The sequence below is a fragment of the Furipterus horrens genome, unplaced genomic scaffold, assembly GCF_987537825.1.
Source record: "Furipterus horrens unplaced genomic scaffold, mFurHor1.1.pri manual_scaffold_6, whole genome shotgun sequence".
Taxonomy (NCBI): Eukaryota; Metazoa; Chordata; class Mammalia; order Chiroptera; family Furipteridae; genus Furipterus; species Furipterus horrens.
This window is the reverse complement of record NW_028327176.1, coordinates 31,377,666-31,394,261: the sequence shown is the minus strand read 5'-3', so window position 1 is coordinate 31,394,261 and position 16,596 is coordinate 31,377,666. Positions and strand designations below refer to the sequence as shown.

Here is a 16,596-nt window from a genome sequence, read left to right as displayed (position 1 = left end):
ACATTCTCTTCTATATCTTGCCTTTTAAAATTTAATAGAATATCTTGGATAGTATTCTATACCAACACATAACGAGCTTTAATATTCTTTTTTAAATGACTACAAAGCATTCTCTAGTGTAGATGTACATAATTTATTTTACCATTTCTCTCTCAGTGGGCATTTAGGCAACATCCAGTTCTTTGCTATCACAAATAATGCTGCAGTGGATGGCCTCGCATTTACAGAACTTCACATTTGTACAAGTATATCCATAGGATAAATTCCTAAAAGTAAATCTGCTCAGTCATTGGGCATGTTGTTTGTAATTTTTTAAAGAAAATATGTTATTTTATTCATTAGTTCATTTTTTGAACAGCTAGTGTACAGAGTAAAAAGATTAAAAGGAACAAAAAAGAAGTAGATAGCAGAAAGCAGATTTTCTTCATAACCTCTCCAAAGATAGTTTATGTATATACAAGGACATAGACACATACATATATGTATACAACCACATACAACATATGAGCATATATGTTAATGTGAAGATTTTCTCCTCTTTTGGTAGACTTTTATTTTATTTTTTTGTTTTATTTTATTTTATTTGCATTATGGTGAATAAAGGCCAGGAAAGTTTTGCCAATACATGGAGAGACCCCAGCATTCAGTGTACCATTGTGTTAGGAACATCCTTTGTTATCATTTTGATTAATTTTTATTGCCTGTGCATGGGCTTTCACTGTGCCTATGCAGTTACTCTGGAGGCCAGGGCAGCTATAGATATGGGACATCCACAGTCCTTGGTCTCAGGTTTTCTGAAAAGATCTATGCTTTGTGTAGAGCAGTCATGGAGGAGTCCATCTTCTCGGTATCTAACGGATTCCCTTTGCCTCCCTGCTGTGTTGAATCTGCTTTTTCATGTGACCCATATATATATGCCTTCTTGCTTTACTTTCTTCATTTGATGTAGCATATTTTTCTAGCAGTTTTCTAAAGAAAAAAAAAGGTATGTAAAGGATAAATTTTTGAGATCTTGGATGTCTGAAAATCTTTTTATTCTACCTTCCCATTTAATTGATAAAGTGATAATACAGACTTCTAGATTAGGAATATTTTTTCCCTCATTTTTGAAGCCTTTGCTCCATTGACTTCTAGATTTAAGTGCTGCTGCTGAGAAATCTGAAGCTGTTTTGATTTCTGCTTTGCAACCAGTTTTTTAGTAGAATTTCTTCTTTGTTCCCAGTGAAATTTCATGCCATGCCTCTGTGTGAGTCTAATTTTCATCTATTCTCGTAGGCATCCAGTATTCTCTTAAATTATTCATTGCTGCCTTTTTTACTCTATTTTCTGGGAAATTTTTCCAACATTATCTTCCGAAATCTCTATTAAGTTTTTCATTACTGTTTTCAATTTCTTTTTAAAAAATTTTTAAAAGATTTTATTTATTTACTTTTAGAGAGAAGGGAAGGAAGGGGAAAAGAGAAGAAGGAAAACATCAGTGTTGCCTCTCTCACACCCCCAACTCGGGACCTCACACCCCCAACTTGGGACCCAACCTGCAACTCAGGCATGTATCCTGACTGGGAATTGAACTAGCAACCTTTGGATTTGCAGGCCAGCACTCAATCCACTGAGCCACACCAGCCAAGGCTCATGTTTTCAATTTCTAAGAGTTCTTTTTGTGTTTTTTGAATTTTTCAGTACATTTAATGTGCAGACTCTTCTCATCTTCCTAAGGAATTAATATAATTTTTTAAAGTATGTTTTATTTTTCCTAAAAGAGTTCTTCCCTCTATATTGCTTTTTTTAAAAAATTGTTTGCTTTGGTCCTTATCTTCTATTTTAGAGTCTTTCCTCATATGCCTTGTAATCATTAGTTGTCTGTTCATGATTTGAAATGTGGGACAAATTTTGGGGGGGTGTTAAGAATATTCCATGTTGTGTTAGGGGTATGAGTTACACAGGTGTGTGCATTTACCAAAATTGCTCAGTACATTTGTGATCTTTGCATTTCAATACTATATATAAATTATACCTCCAAAAATATTTTAAAAAACTAAAAACAAGTGAGGATTGAAAACACGGGTAGCTCTGAGCAAGTGGATGGGATTTCCCAATTCAGAGGTTTACCTTTGAGACATCTGGTGGACCATTTGTTGGTACAGGACCCAGCCTTCAGTGGGGCCAGGCCTTCCTCAGTCCTGACATCTTTTACCTCCACAGAGAATAACCCCCAAGTTCTGCTAGGATAAAGGAGGGTAATTACCCGGATGTGTGGAATGGAGAAGTTCTAAGGATCTAATTGCCACTCAAACATCTTTCACTTCACCTTTCGTATTTCAGCATGATGCTCCTTCACTCCAGTATTATCTAGTACAAGTTCTTGAATCTTGAGATTTCTGCAATGTAAATTGGTTTGTTTCTCTGCTTCCTTGCTGCCACCATGCAGCTTCCAAAATATTATTGTTCTTGCCTCTTGTTTTTCCAGCCCCTGAGGGTTCATGCCTAAAAAAAACAAAAACCTACAACTCTTTATTGTAGTTTTTCTAGGGTTTCAAGAGGAAGCAGAGTTAGATGTGTGTATTCAAGTATCTATCTTAACTCAGAAGTCAGGAAATCAGAAAAATGCTTTTTAATTCTCCAGCTTCTATAGGAAGAATGTCTCCAAGGAGTTTGGAATATGTGCTAAAAGTGACTCACCAAAGCAATCATAGTCCACCCCTTGTATTCAGCATCTACATATAACCTTCTAACCATACTTTAATTTCTAAACCATAGCAATCTGCACATGCTTTCAGCTAATGTGCAAATGAAAACATTTTCAGTATCTCTGAAAGAGAAATTCAGAAGTCTTCTTCCTTGGACCTCTCTCTGGGTAATGTTCATTCTTCTAGTTTAGGAACAATCTCTCCTGGATAGCCTGTAGCCTAAGAACTAAACTATAAAGTTAACCACCACCAACATATCTTATATGAAACAGTAAGGAAGAGGGAGTACTGCTTATAATTATGTGTGTGTTAGGAAGAAAATATGAGTGGCTGCTGTAGTCCTTGCTTTCTGCAACTGGTCACAAGGCTACAGTTGGTATTTATAATTTCCTTCCTTTGTACCAGTGATTCAGCTATTTGGGATTTATATTGTCTGCTAATTCAATTAGTGGCAGGGCTAGACATTTTGAACTATCAACAAGAAAATTTTAAATGGATCCTCCCTTATTTTTTTTAATTTTCAAAATGCAAATTTCCAGTCTTCCAGCATATCAGGGAGTGTTTTGATATTATTGATTCCTATGAAAAGAGAAAAGCAAACAGGCATCATGTGTTGTATTTTCTGTGTAGATGAGAGTCCCAGGCGAACATTACAGCTTGACAGGGAGTAATTTTAGAAAGTTAAGCAATAATGGATTCATTTACCAATGGAAGAAAGATGGTCATGCCTTGGATTAAAGGTGAGCAAGTAGTAAGGTTGTCCTTGTTCTTGATCCAGATTGTGAAGCTTGATTTTCTGTTCAGGGAAACCACTAGCCTCCACCCAGAGATGATCATCAGGGATAATTGCAAGCAGAATTAAGGTAATCCTAAAAAAGCAGTCTGGGAAGGGTAATAAAATTTGTTTTGGTGAGAGTGTCTCCAGGATGCTTCCTGTCCATAACAGAATCACCATGATTCTTTAGAGGCTCTTCAGGTTCTCTTCTGTCATTCAGTCTGCAATCTCAGTCTATTTCAGGAGGAATATTGGTGTTACAGCAGTGCCATTTAATAACGAACTTGATCCTGTACAGAAACTCTTCATGGACAAGATTAGAGAATACGGAACTAAGTGACAGTTCAGGAGGACATGTTGATACTGGCCCAGAGTATCAGCAAGAGTTGAAAAGGGAACTTTTTCAGCTTAAGCAAATGTATGGCGAAGCAGACCGAATGTGTTCCCTGACTTCAAATTTGAAGATCCCAAATTTGAAGTCATAATAAACTCCAGTCCTGAAGAAATGTAAAATTTATCTGGTAATTTGCCCTATAAAGGTTGTACAAACTGATCAGAAGTACCCGAATAAATATACATTTCAACAACTGTCAAATGTTCTTTAATTCTGATTCCAAATAAATTATTTGGTGATGTTGGGTGTAAAAAAAAATTGTTTTGGTGCCCTTCTTCATCTCTCATCAGCCTCAGCTTTTCCTTCTCTTCCTGACCAACCTCTGCTAAAGTATGAACTTTTTATAATCGTTATCTGATAAAAGGTTGGAATAGCCCCTGCAAGAGATATTTACATTTCAATAGAGTACAGTAGTCCCTCTCTATATCGTGGTTCACTTATTGCAGCCTCACTGTTTCGCGGGATTTTAAAAATATTCTATTTGATTATTTATCGCGGATTTTTCGCTTTATTGCGGGATTTTGCGGTATTGTATATGTATGTTGTTAAAGTTACGTAGGTTTAAGAGTGTAGAATATGTTTAAGAACATAAGTAGTGTTTATAAAAGTGTGGAAAAGGTTAATAAGGTAATGGGAAAAGTTAAGGGACTGGGAACGGTTTGTAAGTGTGTGGAAAGGGTTAATAAAGCCTTAAAATATACATAAATACTAAAATAAATGTAAGGTTCGTACTTCGCGGATTTTCACCTATCATGGGGGGGGCGTGTCTAGAACATAATACCCATGATAAGTGAAGGAATACTGAATTCATCAAAATCCGAAACGGTTCTGAAATTAAAAAGAGTAGAACTATACCTATGGAATAACAGATGATAGGATTCATTTGCCCTATCCCTATCTTATTTTGATCAGAAGGTTCCAATAACTTAAAAAACCATTTCACTAAATTGATCTGTAATATATCAATAGATTATAATTAGTCATGGGGACAGAGTTATATCCACATCACATGACATATGGCCTGCATTCAGACCCTATTATCATTGAGCTCAAAGATGGCTTTAATAATTGATAGTTCTGTTATTATCAAGTCCAGAGCTTAGACAGTTAGGACATAGAGCTATAATCTGTCAACACCGGTTATATTTAACCTTCTTCCAAATTCAATAGCTGGTCATTAGAAGAATTGACTTAGGACCCAGTGGTAATGTTCCCAAGTCTCTTTTACCTAACAATTTAAAAACACTTCTTGGTGCTGTTTTCATAGTGGGAGATTCTTCAGCAAGGTTGAATTGAGAAACAAGTGCATTTTAGGTATGATGTGGCCTACATTAACATTGGGGATTTTCCAGGGCAGAAACAGGCAAATATTCAGTAATACCATAGACTACAGGGTCCAAAGAAAGGAATGATAATGTGTTAAAGGATTACTCTAGGTCTGCTTCAGGGGAAGGAGATGGGGAACTTTTGGCGATCATTTGAAGAACTGAAATACACACTGACCTCTGCCTTGGGCAAGTCAAAGGATGCTTCCTGCCCTTAGATTCAGAATACACTAATTTAAGAGTTTGTGATCTTCTTACTTTGACTTTGACTTTGTGCCATTTCTGAGAATATGATTTATTAAACAATTGACTAAAAGGGGAAGTTTTCAGAGGGAAATCATGAAACTATTTTAGAGAGTGAACTTTTTTCACAGAAACAATTGATATGGTAACTGAATGAAACAGTTTACTTGTTCATTATAATAGGCCTAAAAGACCCTTCCCTTGAAATGCTTTATTACCTTTAAATGTAGTTATTCTAAATACTAACAATTAATTATTTCCATCTCTATGGCTGAGTTCATAATTCAAACCTGCTCCTATCCCACAACAAGCAATTCAAACACGCAGTTTTACAAAATAAAAGCTCTGACTTCAGACTGAAGAAAACCTTCATCCTTGCTCAGGAAGAGAGGGGATGGTAGTAATAGTGAAAAACAAAAACAAAAAAAACTTTCAGTAGGAAGGAAGCAAATGACTTAGGTAAAGTATTTGGATAGTCTATCAAATAACAAACCAGAGGAAATTGTGGGGTGGGTCAGGAAAAAGGTTAACTGAAAAGACCTTTAAAGTAGATGTAAACAACCTGATAGTAGTGAGTGTATTTATGGGTTTGGGTGGCCATGAGCTGAACGTTTGATGAATTTGAGAAAATGGACAGATTAAGAATTTAAAAGGCCAGTGAAATCCATGTTTTTGAAAGCTTCCGGTCATTTTGTAATCTTGAAACCTTGCAGATCAGGTCGGCCCCAGAGCAACTGAATACAGACACACCTCAGAAATATTGCAGGCTTGGTTTCAGACTGCCACAACAAAGTGCCATAATCTTTGCTGGTGATCTTTGCTGGGGAAGGATCTTGCCTTCACTTGGTAACAAAACAACAACAAAATGCAACATCTATGAAGTACAAAATAAAAAAGAGGAAAATGAGGTAGGCCTGTACAGACATCTGAAAGAGGTTTACTCTGACATTTGCCTTTAGAATGGAGACACATTAACATTAGCCTAGCTGCATAATGGGAGGTGAACCCGGTTTTACTGTATAGAGATTACACCAATACTCTTATCTTGATCTAAACAAGTTTTATAGTGCCATTTTTAAAAAAGTATTTACTTTAGTTCAACTTAAAAGTATATGTGTTAGCACCTTTATCTAGAGATTTTATTAAAAGAATTGAAGTAAAAACAAAACAATAAAAAACATTTTCATTGCTGGATCTGTCTAAGTGGATACTTTGTTCGTCCTACATATGCATATAGGTGCGTTCAGCAACAAGCCCTGTGCCAAGGAGGCAGGGCAGAGAATAGACTGAGAAAAACCAGGTCACTTGCTTATTTGAATATCTACTCAAGAAGTAAGTTTAATAAATCAGGGAAAGGAGAGGAACAAAAGGATTTCTTCTGTATTTGTTCACTTTTCAGATCCAGGAGTCTCTACTGATCTCTGTTATGAAAACAACTAGTAATAATATTTTAAATGTGTGATTTTCCATTTGGAATGCTTTATTTTGGCCCTGAAATTTTATTTACACTAACCACTTTGTTTGGTTGTTCACAAATGTATCTCATCTGCTAGACTGGAAACTCCTTGCAGGAAAAACTTACATCCTCTCAACCCTCAAGATACTTTGATTTTTTTTCCCTTTATCTGTGTGGATGAAAAAGGGTCTATATACTAAACAGGACAAGCTCAGAGGACCCTGCATGGCGGCCCTTACAGAGTCCTAGGGTAACCACATAGGATGGTCTGAAATTAAAATTTCCTAACTAAAAGTGAGTCCTGGCAGGTAGTCATGTTCTAGGCAGGTATCTTCCTTAACAAAGGTCAATCTTTACCTTAACTGAATCTGCCTATTGTCTTTTTGCATCTACATACAACAACATACCTTTGGAATGGCAGGATAATTTCCATTTTCCAGACCCCTCAGACCACAATCTCCCACCAGAGCAGGAGAAAGAACCCCTCGTTTTTATTGTTACCATTCTCATTGTTAACTGCTACCTATCCTATGCCCACCAATATAAAAGAACTATGTATGTGTCTTTTCTTTTTACTTTTTATGCAATCTCAGACATTCCCCCACATTGCTTTCTCCCACTTCCTTAATCTATTGCCAGTGGATTTCATGTAACCCCCTTAAGTCTTCTCCATTGATTCTAATGTATAAAATACGGTGCAAAACTGCCATTCTCTGGAACATTTTCTCAATCTGTTGAGGTTTTGCTTCCTGGCAATTGTGGTGAGTTTGGTTCAAATAAACCCATACATATTCTTACAGATTTGGTCATTTCTTATTCATGGTAAGGATTGAAAACTACTGGCCAATTGGTTCAAGTGTAATCTCTTCTGTCCTTGAGGGCTGTTGGTCACCTGTTCTGGCCTATCAATTCAATTCTGTTGGTATTAATAAGCACCTATTCTCTGTTGGGGATTTATAGTTGCTCCCTGGCTACCTTGAACTCTAATCTGCCAAACATTGTATTGCACAGTAAGTTTTTATGTATTAACAATCAAGAAATAAGGTGATCCTTATATATGAAAAAAAATCCCATAGGACCATGACATACTCTTTTATATGCCAAAATGTTAAAAACTGGTAAAGATTTTTGCATGAATCATTTCTGTATTAATTATCCTTTGCTGGGTAACAAATTATCCCCCAAATTAGAAGTTTTAAACAATAAACATTTATTATCTTATAGTTTCTATAGATCAGGAATCAGGAAACTTAGCTGTGTGCCTTGGTCTCAAGGTATCTTAAAAGACCCAATCAAGGTGTCAGCAGGGCTGTTGTCTCATTTGCTTCAGATGCTCACTCATGGGTTGTTGGCAGGATTCAGTTCCTTGTGGGTTGTTGGCCTGAGGGCTTCAGTTCCTCACTGGATGTTGGGCAGAGGCCTCCCTCAGTTCTTTGCCCTGTGAGCCTCTCCATAGGCAGCTCACAACACAGCAGCAGGTTTCCCTCAGAGCAAGCCAAGAAGAGAGAGAGCAAGAGAGGACAAACAAGACAGAAGCCACTGTCTTATTTTAATCTAATCTGGAATGTGACATCCCATCATTGTTGCTGTATTCTGCTTGTTAGAAGCAAGTCATGAGGTCCACCTGGCTCATTCTTAAAAGTATTTGGAACTATTCCTAAGTGTCTATGCCAAATACTTAGACTCCTAGAAAACATGATTTTTAATTCTTTGCTAGTTATTCTTTATTTTTTAAAACTTCCAAAAGGATTGTGATGTAGCATGTCTGTGAACCAGTATTTGAGAAACACCACTCTAGGGCTGTGCTTTTTGAAATTTCAGTGTCTGTAAGCATTATCTGGGAACCTGTTAACAATGTACATTCCCAGCCTTTAACCAAGGAAAGGCTAGTTCAAAGGAGTTGGGTGGTGAATTGACGGCCTCTTGAGGGTCATTTTACATCCTCACATCTTCCTTCAGCCACCTCCATGGTATTACTGGACAGGGAACTGGGCCTAAGTAGGTATGCTTAGGGCCAACCAGTAGTGTGTAGGTTCTTGACTTTGTGTAGGAAAGATTTTACAACATAAGTTCAGGTGGCTATGAGGGTACATTTATTAAAGCTGGGACAGTGAAACAAGGAAGGGCTTAGCATTGAAGAAGCAACAGGAGAGCCTAGGCTGAGCTGCCTTAACTCACTGGGAAGTCAGAGAAAGTGGAGCTTTGGAGACATGTTCAGGAGATTAGCCTAGGATGAGCTGCTGCTACCCATTGCTCCACTGGTTGCAAGTCTTAGAGTTTAGGAGATGTGTGCCTGTGGGAGAAGAAGAGAGGGAAGAAGAGGGAGAAGGGCATAGTGCAGGCTTCTCCCCAGAGGGAGAGAGTACACCAGGTCCTTTCTCTTAAGGCTTCTGTCTCTCTCTTGCAGGAGGAAATTTTAGGGGAGGTCTCAGGGAGGATTTGGGAAAAATATTAATCACTTTTCCAGGTATGCGATTTCAAGGTAGGTAGTGGGGTTGTTAGTCATTGCAATTGGTCCTGGCATAGCCCACCTGTTTTTGTTGCTTTTCTGGGCCTGAAGCTAAAATACAGCTGAAGCCTAGATGACCTGTATCTGGCTGTAAATTGCTCTGCGAGTCTGTTCAGCTATCTGTCTTATTTTCCCTATTCTGCTTGTCCTGTTTTACTGGCCTGTCTCAATAGAGACCAGTTCTATGGCTTCCATAGCATCATGCAGGTATGACCTTAATGGCCCCTTGTACTGGTCCTGTGTACCTGTACCTCGCACCTTCTGATCCAGGGCTTTTCTAAACATTAGGGTAAGGAATGTTTGAAGGAATCAGTTGGCATTCACCTACAACACTTTACTTGATATACACAGGAATACCCATGTACTCATTATAACCATTTTTTTTTAAATTTGGATAGTGAATTTTGGTAAACATTTTTACCAGGTTTTATATACATATTTAGATTTCTTTAATTTAGGTTATAAGGTATACCCACAGTTTTGGAACCCTCCCATAATCCTAAGGACCTCTGTATTCCTGTATGCCTATCACCCCCTTGAATTTTATTTTCTTGCTTTTCTCTTCCAACATGATCCCCTTAGCTATTTATTTTATGATTTGGTTTTGTTTGTTTATAAGTCTTTTTAAATCTTATGTGATAGAAAGGAAATAGAAAATCATTTAAGATAATGGAGTACTTGCATATCTATTCAAACGAAGCCTGGGATTGTTATTACAGATGGGCTTTAGTAAATATTAAAAAATAGAACTTAACTAAACAGATCCATGGAGACAGAGGTTGGAGAAGGGAATTGGAGATCATTTGGATGCCAAACAGCATTTGCTATTTAAGAAGATCTATGCCAAAAAAATATTTAAGTAATGATTTTCCTTGGTAAATTGATTTTCCTTGGTGATGATTGTCTAATCACTAGGCTGTACACCTAAAACTGATACAAAATAATACTGAAAAAATAATTTACCATATATTAGAGCTTGTACTCCTTTATATTTAACATAGGGTCTAATTAATAAAAATGTCACACCCAACTTTCTAGTAAAGAGGAAGGAAGAACATTAAAATTACTTGAGGAAGGATTAGACATTTAATATGTATATTTACACTTAATCTTTTCAGTAGTTTCAATTCACAGATGATAAAGCCAAGCATCATTTGGGCTAAATAGGCTTCCCTGAGGTTTCCCAGCTACTAATGGTGAAAAGAATCTGAGGCTGTGTGTGTCTCACTCTAAAAACCCTTCCTAGAGGACCAAATACTATTTTTCAGATTATAATGTATAAAGTACTTGATAAATGTAAATTGTTAAATTACCTACATCTTCCCTTTAACTGCCTCCATCAACCTCAAAGGCATAGTGATATTTATATCTAATAAAGAACATTCTTGCCACCTTTAAAATGGATCCACATTTTTAACTGTAGACAGCTGCTTCTGGTTAGAAAAATTTCAAAGTTAGAACATGAAACATTATAAGACAAGGCACTTAATTTTTTTCTCTGGTTCTCGTTCATGCATTAAATCTACAATTTCTTGACCACATAAGATTTGTACAGTCTGTACACTTGTTACTTATTAGTGGTTTAGAAAAAAAGGAGAAGTGTAGATTCAGAAAAGCAGCTGCTTCTAATTGGAATGGTATCAGACAGTGTCAAAATAAGTCTGGTCCAAAATTGCTTATTCTCCTATGAATTGGTTGGTACTTTTTCAAACTTCCTCACTTTGCAATGATTATGTTAAATCACCTTTCTATTTCTGTAGGATTAGGCTGTCAGTGGTTTTAAACCTATTTGTAAAAATCATGCCTCTTTTTCAAATAGAATCTTAGGTGGAACATTAATATGTAAATCAGATAAGAAAAAAATGGGTGAGGGCTGAAATGGGAGCCCAGAGGCACATATCAGCTGGCCTCCAGCTTGAGCCTAGAGAGAAAGCTGCCCAAGACCTCTGCAGAATCCCCACGTAAGACAACCTCTACCGTCCCTTGCAAGTAAAAAATTCTATGAACCAATGGCTCTGTTGGGTGTTGTGTTAGTTATCTTATTGCCATGAAAACCAGCTGTAGTCAACACGGGGAAAAAAACAATTACTGCTTTTCTCTGGGAACATCTGTTCTGGAAATTAGAACATTTTAGTCCTAATCCCAGCTCTACCACTATTTAAGTCTGTTACCTTGGACACTGTTTGCCTATCTATGAAATGAGGATAAAACATTTCCTACCTACTTCATTTTTTTGTGAGGTTAAAAATTCTCTTTAACAAACAAAATTAGAGTACAGTTGTAAAGTATTGCCTTCAGGGAGCTGTATAACAGTGTGAATATTGACTTTTCATTCCAAAGTCATTATTGTACAGTTACTAACTTTGTTTATCATTATAATAAAATTAAAATCTTCAAATATAAGTTTGATTAATGCCTGGGCATAGGGGCTGGTGCTCATTTTCATTTGTGCATAGTTACAAAATATTTCCAGAAAAAAAGTGAGAGAATTTCTTCATTAAAAAATAAAAATAAAAACTTAGTTTTTACAGTTGATATGTTTTATCAAATTAAAAAATTATCCTTATTAAAATACAAAAAAGATTTCCACCATATAGTCCTACAACAGATGACATTTGTTGAAGATCTTTCAAGACCTTATATATATATAAGATACAGACAGAAAGATGGTAGGTGGGTAGACAGGTAAATGTATGTGGAACGAGAATCAAATTGGTAGACAAAAATGCGAATTATTCCCTACATGCTGTTTTAAAACAAAAAATATGTAATAGGTTTATACTTTCATTTAATGGCAATTAAGTGAATTTGGAATGAAGCTAAGAATTGATAAATTTTAGATAAATATTTCTTCACTATGGAAGTTATTAGTTACTGGGTGGTCATAGACAACAGTGTGGTGATTGCTGGGGACAAGGGGGCTTAAGGGGGCTAAAAAGTAATGTAAAAAAATACATTAAAAAGATTAAATTGAAAAAGAAAGTTACTAGTTTAAATTTCTTTTAATATTTTTTTAAAGTTATGAAAAACACTCATCGTCATCATCATCGGCAGCTGTCCGTCTCGAGAGACGATGGCGTAGCTTCTTGAGAGTCTATCTGCACCGCCGAGAATGGCTGTGCAGTCCGACTCGGGAGTGACAATCCCTGCCGCACTTGTTACAGGTGAAGGCAGATGGCTGTTGTTGCTGCTGTTGACGCTGCTTCCGCCTCGATCTAAGAGGTTGGAATCATTATGTAAAAGGTTTTTATTTAAATTCCACTTTATACTATATCTATAGATCTCATGTAATGCAAGATGCAAAAATTAACACATTTACTTTCCTACGATATTCTTTGTTTTTGTGTTACACTTACATTCTGTTCTGTAACCATGATTCCCAAAGTTATTAATCTTAGTTTTATATTTAAGTGAATTAAAACTTCTTCATTAATTATTTTACAATGGCTTCCATGTTCCCTATTCCTATGTTATTTTGATGTGCTTCTTGCTGGCAGTTTCATCATCTAATATTCTTCCCAAGCTTGAGAAGTACCATCCCTTTATATCTCAGGGATAGCTGCCTAGCATAATTATTTAGAGTTTGGTTCAAAATAATGAATCTTTTCCCCCCAAGACACATACACATAAGAGATTTTACCAAGTTGAGAGCCTATTCCTCTCTCACGTAACAGAAGTCCAGAGCTGGCATGATGGATCCATGAACTCATAAGAGACCTGCAGTCTTTCCAGCTGCTCTATCATTTCTTAGAAGGCTGCTTGAGTGCCAACCATATAATATCCATATTTCAGGCAGCAGGATGAAGGAGAGTCAAGAAGGATAGGCTCCCACCTCTGAGGAGACTTATTTGAAGTAGCACACAACAATTCAACTTACATTTCATGAGACAAAATTTGATTACATGGCTATAGGATATAGTCTTTTGACTGATGGCAATTGTCTAGCTCAAAATCTGGGTTCTTTGCGTTAAGAAGGAAGAAGAGAACGGACATAGAGAAATAACCAGCAGTGTTTGACTGCCACACTTGGATAAGGAGTTTGGGCTCATGGCTTCACACTCTCAAAAATTGCATAGTCAGGGTGGAATATGGCAGCCTAGGCAGACATGGATTGTCTCTTTGCACAATGACATCAAAATTACAACTAAAATATCAAACAACCATCAGCCAAAACTGTCAGAAATTGAGTTGAATGGAAGTTTTACAACTAGGGAATTAAATAAACCACCTCCATCCAGACTGGTAGGAGGGGCAGAGATGCAGAATAGGCTGCTGGTCCCACACCCACGTGTGGTGGATAAAAATTTGGGAGAGATATCTCAGGAGTGAGGAGTCCCAGCCTCATACCAAGTCCCCCAGCCCAGGGTTCCAGTGCCAGGAAGGTAAGTTTCCACGACTTCTGGCTGCAAAAACCAGCAGGGATTGAGTTGGTGGAGGAAACTACTGGAGTCCCAGAAGTTCCTCTTAAAGAACCCACACCTGGACTCACCTACTCAGTATCACTCCCTCTGACTTCCAGCACCAGAGTAGCAGTTTGAAGGGCACCAGTGATATACAGGGAGAAAATGAAGTGTCTGGCATCAAGGCAAGTAGAGGCCACTGTCTCTTTTCTAAACCCACCCAGCAAAGAGCCATCAAGCTGTTGCCATATCTGAGACTCTTATCAACCTGGCTAATTCTGTTTGACTTGCCTTGGAGGTCCCCAAAGAATCTGCCCCATCCAACTTATGGGCCAAATCAAGCTGCTTTTTCCACATGAATGGCTGGTCCAGGCTCTTGCTTCACAACTTCCTAAATACTATCAAACAAGCAACAGCTGGCCTCAGTGGGCTCCAGACCTGGCACTAGCAGCAGCCAGACTAGATTCACAGCTTGGCTTTGCCTGCAAATCTCCAAACCCAGCACAAGTAGCAGCCATTTCAGATTGCTTTATAGCTCAGGCATAAGATGCCCAGGACAAAACACAGGTAGGGACTGATCTTGGCCTGCACTACCTAGGAAACCCTAGAGCCAGCACACACAGTGGACAGCTACAGACCACGTCAGAGAATGGACTGGCAAGAAGTATTCAAAGTGATGAAAAACAAGGACCTACAACCAAGTTTACCCAGCAAAGCTATCATTTAGAATGGAAGGGCAGTTAAAGTGCTTTCCAGACAAGGTAAACCTAAAGGAGTTCATCATCACCAAGCCATTACTACATGAAATGTTAAAGGGACTTATGGTAGAAAAAGAACATAAAAACTATTAACACTGAAATGACAAACTCACAACTATCAACAACTGGATCTAAAAAATAAAAACAAAAACACACTAAGCAAACAATCAGAATAAGAACAGAATCATAGGTATGAGGATCATTTGGAGATTTATCAGCTGTGAGGGGAAAAGGGAAGAAAGAGGGAAATGGTGCAGGGATCAAGAAGCATAACTGGTAGGAACAAAATAGAGGGGATATTAAGAATAGTATAAGAAAGGGAACAAACACAGGAAACTTCCGGCCAAGATGGAGGCCTAGACTGACACGCCCCATCTCCCTCCACAACAAGAAGGAATACAACTAACGCAAAACCAGCAATAACCAGAAGTTCCAGAAAATAAATGGAAGTCCAACATATGAAGTTATAAAGAAATGGTGCTCATCTGGACAGGTAGGAGGGGCGAAGCCAGGGAGGAGAGGTCAAGCTGTGCTGTCTGCGGCAGCAGCAGTGATGGCGGCAGGACGGTGGTAAACAGAGACACCCATATGTAAGGGGAGGTGAGAAGCACCTGGGGAGCACCGCCGGCTGCAGACCAGACCTGTAAGCTTGCCATTCCAAAGCCAGGGAAGGCAGACCCCCCATTGCCTTGGACTGTGAGGCCCGGTGGGGGTGGGGACGGAGGAGGAGGCTCCCGATCTCTCAGCGGAGATTGAACGGCAGGAATTCATCTTGGACCCCCACCCCCGCAGAAAACGCCCAGTTGTGATGAGTGCACAGGGCTCCCCACCACCCCGTATAGCGTAAGAGGTGTAACAGCCCTGCCCAGGAAGCAAAGGTAAACACAAAACTGTTCAGGATGGCACAGATCATGATAGAGATCCCAATGACGCAGCTGACCAGACAGCAAATTTCTAATCTAACGAAGCAGCAGATAGAAAATCTTTCTGAGGCATAGTTCAGAGCTTTGCTTATAAAAGCGCTTACAGACCTAACAGCAGATCTTAAACAAGACAGGGAAGGAATGAAGGCTAGTCCTGCTGAAATGAACAAAAACACATATGAAACTAGTGGTGAGGGAAAGAAAACCAGGGATCAAATCAACAAATTGGAACATAGGGAAGGAACAAACAGTCAACTAGTGCAGAAAAAGGAAACGAAAAGTGAGGAAAATGAAGAGAGGCTCAGAAACCTCTGGGACAGCTATAAGTGGGCCAACATCCAAATCATAGGGTTGCCATAAGGTGAAGAAGAAGAACAAGAAATTGAAAAATTATGTGAAAAAATAATGAAGCAGAACTTCCCTAACTTGGGGAAGGAAATAGACTTCCAGGTCCAGGAAGCACAGAGAGTTCCAAAAAAACTGGACCCAGGGACAACCACACCAAGACACATTAGAATCAAAATGTCAAAAATTAAGGATAGAGAATCTTAAAAGCAGCAAGAGAGAAGAGAATTACTTAAAAAGGGGTCCCAATAAGACTGTCAGCTGACTTCTCAAAAGAAACTCTGCAGGCAAGAAGGGACTGGGAAGAAATATTCAAAGTAATGAAAAGGAAAAACCTACAGCCACAATTACTCTACCCAGCGAAACTGTCATTCAAAATAGAAGGGCAGAGAAAGTGCTTCCAGGACAAAGTAAAACTGAAGGAGTTAATCAGATCCAAACCACTGTTATATGAGATGCTAAAGGGACTTATTTAGGAGAAAGGATCAAAACTATGAACATTAAAATGAAAACTGTATCACAACAACCAACAACAGAAGCTAGGGAACCGAAAGAAAGGCAGACTAAGTAGGTAACGAGAGTGTGAAAAGAATTGTAGGTATGGGGAACATTGGGGGGGGGAGGACAGCAGGGAAGGGGTAGGGGAGAAAGGGAGGGAGATGATGCAGGAATTAAGAAGCATAGTAGGAGGGAGTGGAGTAGACAGAAAGATGTTGAGAATAACTATATGAACAACCAATGGGCATGGACTAAGGGGAACAAATGGAGGGAGGGGGGTCAT

General features: G+C 38.3%; 1 pseudogene; it reads left to right on the top strand.

The window, feature by feature from the left end:
* The first annotated feature begins 2,738 nt into the window (after positions 1-2,738).
* LOC150005935 (ATP synthase peripheral stalk subunit F6, mitochondrial pseudogene) lies at positions 2,739-3,996 on the top strand (annotated as a pseudogene).
* Positions 3,997-16,596: the final 12,600 nt, after the last annotated feature.